Here is a 5,557-nt window from a genome sequence, read left to right on the forward strand (position 1 = left end):
GAGCCAGCTTCTCCCTGGGATTCTGTCCCCGTGCGGAGGGGACGGGTTGGACCGTCTCCCTGCAGTGCTGGACACGCCGCGCGCTGGGCCGTGCCCCAGGACCAGCGCCCCGTTGAGTGGCACCCCCGGGAGCCCCCAGGACGGCGGGTTCCTGGACGCGAGGGAGCTGCCAGGAGGAGGAACACTGTCCCAGCGTGACCCCGCCAGGCCTCGGCCAGGCCTCGCTCTCCTACAAGATTTGCACGGCCTGGGGCTTGCGCGAGGACACGCCGCGCTGGCGGGACGGAGCTGCACACTTTCTAGGGATCGAGATGGAGGCAGTTCAGTTTATGGGCTACATTTGACATCATCTAATCCTGTGTTTTCCTCAAAGATGAATGCCAAATAAATACTAGGCAGTTTACAGTCCTTCCTGGTGAAAGCCAGAGACTCCATACATGCTCCAACTCCTACTTAAATTCAAGAATCTCCCCCTCTCACACCAGCACAAGCAACCAAGGGCAAGAGGGAAAAATGCCAAGACCCTGGCTAAGGCCGACACGGCCCTTTTCTTGCGCTGCACTAGTATTTAGACCCCTCACAGAGTGAGCCAGTAATGGAGCTTCAGCTTTCACTGACGTTTTAAGGATGGCTTTAGTCAGAATATTAGACTTTTTTTTTTAAATGTATATGTTCATTGTTTCTGCATGAGGCTTTTCAGCCAAAGCCAGCGAGTTTTCATTTTAACCAGTCTGTCAGCTTCTTAGAATATAGTCATTTTTAAAAAATGAGTTCAGAGCACCTTGAGAACATACACATGTCCCTAAGACCCCCTGCCAATGTGTAATTTCACAACCATCTTTTCCTTTTAAGTTGTGTGAAAAAGCCACAAAAGGGGACCTGAGTGCATTGAAACTCATTATGCACCAAGTGCTGTTAAACACAGAGTAAACAAACGGTAAACAAACAAAACAAATCCCCCCTCTACTCTCTGGTGTCACTTGACACAATAGTTACAGACGCAGACAGAAGTGTTTGAACTGATGGGATCACTAACACTGACCCTTTACACTTTTTTTGGGCAACAGAAACGTCCAATTGGCATTTGGAAAGGCTTATGGCTTTATATTGGAACAATGGGGGAGCACCGAACCCTAAAAATGTACAGGAGTTGCAGCAGAAGCAAACTGAGGAAGCCCTGCAGTTTGTGCCTAGAGCCCAGCGGAGCACGCCAAGAGCCTGTGCTACAGACTGTCCACTGATCCTCTGGAAACTCACTCAGCTGCTCTAGGCGAGAGTCACACCATAAGTACCAAATGCTGAGTCCAAACTCCCTACTAATAGAGAAGCATTTAATGGACACACAGAAAGCCCCAGTGAAGAAAGAGAGCCAGCTTACAGCTGTGATGCAATGGGAGGACTCGTCTACAGTCATGAAAGCATACCTGTAAAGTAAAACAAGGCAAAGAGTTTGTGGAGCTAGTGAATGGGTAGTGCCATCACTCTAAAAGAAACACTCCAAATGGTTACAACATTTTAACCAGTCAGGAATGCAGCAAGCGAATCAACACAGGCGGCCAGGTCGCTCCTGACATCACAATCCCATCAATACCGCACAGTCCAGAGTTCACTCGAGACGAGCTAGGTTTCAAAACCAGCCAAAATATTTGAGTGGTTCCAATTCCGGATCGAGACAAACTTACGAAAACCTGATGGAGACCACATACCTGAGACACCCCTGGGCTCTCCGAGCCCCCTACGGCACATAGCCTCATTGCTCAGTATCCCCACCATCTCCATGCGTCATTCACACCAACTGAACCCCAGCGAACAGCATTCATGACAGACACACAGCTAGGAAGGGTCAGGGGACAGTTCAAGAACCATTACTCTTGGGGCAGGCGCCCCAAGAATCATACATAACATTGCCCCTGCCAGCCATGCTACCTTCCAATTGGCAGTTTCAGTCTAAACTGGGTACATACTTGGGGAGCCACAGAACATATGTTCCCACCCCTCCCAGGGGAGCTTCATTACTGAAGTGAATTTAGTGCTGATGGAAGGTACCCGAGCGGCAAAGGCCTCTAGCTGATCTCCAGGGCAGGTGCGAACAGCAGGCACGCAAGCTTTGCATGTATTCCCCAACATACTGCACCCTGCCCTGGAGGTCAAGGGAGGTCAGCCTCTGTGCTCCCATTCTATCCCTGGCCTCTGTGCCGAGGCTGCCACTTTGCAACGTGGAGATCTGCTCAGCAGGTAGTGGGGTCCTCAGCCTATTTCACCTCTGCCCCAGCAGATGATCAGAGGGCAGCAACTTTGGGTCAGTCCTGAGCTGGGCTAGGAGAAATTCCAACACCAGTCACAAGGGCCCCAGTCTCCTTCCCCATCCTTCTTTATTTAATCTGACCCACACCTTGCTGTGACTTGCCTCAAGACCCATCATTCCCACAGGCTGTGCTCACGACAGCACATGCAGCCTTTGGGAGCTCACTGTGCAATTCCTACCATGCTGCGGCCGTGCATGCCGACGCTTCCTCCAAGGAGACGTCACAGGCACTCATTGGCTGCTTTGCAGCGTGAGTAAATACACAGCCCAGCCTCTCCCTGGTCGCCTAAATCCAAACCTCCTCGAGTCCAACCTCTTTAAGACACCATCTGCTGCTGCAGACATGTGGCGCTTCCCATGACCCAGATATAGATCAGGTCTGTAGTAGGATTAGATTGGGTGGGTTCAAGTGGCTCAGTGCATCTCCCTTAAGAATTCTTGTCCCTGAGCCTCTCCAAAGCCTCCTAATTGCTAAGAATTTTGTTCAGGCTCATTTTGGTTTCTTTTCTGGGGGGGGGGGGGGGTGAGGAGAGGGACCCTCATCAGCCCACAGCCAGGCTTGGAAACTGCCCGTCCAGAAAGCAAACAAAGCGATCGGCTACCCAAGCCCATAAATCCTTCCAGGTATGTCTACACTGCACTTAAATACCCATGGCTGGCCCGTGTCACCTCACTCGGGATTGTGGGGCTTGGGTTAAGGGGTTGCTTAACTGTGGTGTAGACGTTCAAGCTCTCAGACCCTCCTGGGGTCCCTGAGCCCAAATGTCTACACTGCAGTTGAACAGCCCCAAACCCCATGAGCCCAAGTCAGCTGACAAGGGCCAGCCACGAGTTCTTATCTGCAGTGTAGACGTAGTCCTAGAGCGCGCGGGACAGAGATGATCTTTCTAGCCCAAGCTCCAGGGGCTGCAGTAACGCAGCCATGCTTAGCTGCCCCAGGATAAGCCACTTCCCCCAGGTGCTCCCTCTCCACTCAGCTTGTGCAGTGAACTTCCCTGACAGTACAGGCAGGACGCCTCGGCTTTGACTCCCACTCACCCCCAAACTGACAGCTGCAGCAGTACTCACAGGACACACATTAATATGAAGGAAAAAACCCACAAGCTCCCCCACACACAAACACACATTCTCTTTCTTCACTTGCCCCAAGGTCACCATATCCCTGTGGCCTGGGACTTCGTGTCCCCAGCAAGTCAGACGCTGCAGCAGCCAGCTCTGACCTGGGTACTCGCACCGCAAGGGGAACCCCTCGTTCTCCGAATCCCCCCCAGCCATGTTTCAGGAGGGTCCATGCATGCAGGGCCACAGAGCCATTCTGCTTCTGCCGATAGATTTTTACTTGATTTGAACATACCACGGACCACGCTGCCCCGAGATCACTCCGGCAAACAACTCCCCTTCCCAGTGTCTGCGAAGGGCTGGGAGAGGTCTCCTCCCCCCTTGCCATGACAGGGCTTCACATCACAGCAACCCTCTTCCTAGGGAATTCCCTACCCCGTGCAGCCCCTGAGGCTGTTCTCATTCACACCAGCCTCTGAAGCAGCCCAGCACCACACAAGGTGGCATAACACCCCCTTTGTTACCCTCCCCCTGCCAAGGAGGCACAGCACAGAATCGAGCCCCACTGCCATGTTCTAGAGCAGTGGTTTTCAAACTGCGGGTCGTGACCCAATACTGGGTCGCGGAATGTCAGGCACTGGGTCAGTACTGCTGAGCGGGCCGTTAAAAGTCCCGTCGGCGGTGTTACCCCGCTAAGGCAGGCTAGTGCCCAGGGCCGGCTCCAGGCACCAGCACAGCACGCAGGTGCTTGGGGCGGCCAAGGGGAAGGGGCGGCACGTTGGGCTCTTCGGCGGCGGGTCCCTCAGTCCCTCTCAGAGGGAAGGACCTGCCGCTGAAGAAGAAAGCGGCGCAGTGGAGCTGCCGCCGAAATGCCGCCGATCGCGGCTTGCTTTTTTTTTTCTCCCGCCGCTTGGGGCGGCAAAAACCCTGGAGCCAGCCCTGCTACCTGTGCCTACCTGTTCTGAAACCGCGCTGCGCCCCGGAAGCAGCCAGCAGCAGGTTCGGCTCCTAGGCGGGGAGACACGGGGCTCCGCGCACCGGCTCTGCACTCCCATTGGCCTGCAGGCGAGAGCTGCGTGGAGCCAATTGCGCGCCTCCGCCTGGGAGCCAGACCTGCTGCTGGCCGCTTCTGGGGTACTGCGTGGTCCGCGGTGCCAGGACAGGCAGGAAGCCTGCCTCTGCACCCCGGCTGCGCCGCTGACCGGGAGCCACCCGAGGTAAGCCCATGCCCCAATCCCCTGCCCCAGCCCTGAGCCCCCCCCAAACCCAGAGCCCCTTCCTGCATCCCAAACCCCTCATCCCCGGCCCAGCCCAGAGCCCCTCCCACACCACAACTCCCTGACCCAGACCAGAGCTCCCTCCCACACCCTGAACCCCTCATTCCAAGCCCCACCCCACAGCCCTCACCCCCGTACCCCAACCCTCTGCCCCAGCCCTGAGCTCCTCCCACACCCAAAACCCTCATCCCCAGCTCCACTGGGTCATGGGCATCAACAATTTTCTTCAACTGGGTCCCAGAAAAAAGTTTGAAAACCACTGCTCTAGAATTGTGTGTGTCCATGTACCCTCCCTTTGACTCTAGCCTGGACATCAGAAGGGACAGAATGCTTTTCCCTATCACCCCCTCTGGGCGCTTCAGAGTGAGCGGCTTTGGGGCAAAGAGCTGGATCTCAGACCCCGCTCACAACAGAGTCCCCAGGACAGTTTCACTGGCTGGACTAGACTGTACACATCCGTCTGGCTCTCACAGCGTTTGCAAGGCAGCCGTGGGCTAGTGCCTAGGAAGTAAAGTGAGGCTCAGGAGCCTGGTCTCACTGCTCAAGCAGAGAAACCCCAAGAGTGAGAACTGCATCAGTGGTGAAAAGTAATTTTGTTACAAGTGGAAACACTACGTAGCCACCTAGGGTGCTAGAAACAAAGTGAGGAAGTTGGTTTGGGGTTTTTTTAAGCATGGAGCCTTTCCTTTGACTCTGTCCCTTTCAAGGGATACGGACAACTGGAAATCTAATCATTTCCAAAAACGCGCTGACAGTAGTTCCACTGAAGACGCCTGCCCGACGGGATCTGGGATTTTCAGAGACTACTTCTCCTTTTGCCCCCAATTTTCATTTGCACTTTGCTGAGAGCGCCGCACACGAACAGCCGGCTCTAAGGGACACATGATCACACTCAGCACAAAGTGCTGTCACACAC

This window comes from Terrapene carolina, unplaced genomic scaffold (genome assembly GCF_002925995.2).
Source record: "Terrapene carolina triunguis isolate 2854851 unplaced genomic scaffold, T_m_triunguis-2.0 Scaffold629, whole genome shotgun sequence".
Lineage (NCBI taxonomy): Eukaryota > Metazoa > Chordata > Testudines > Emydidae > Terrapene > Terrapene triunguis.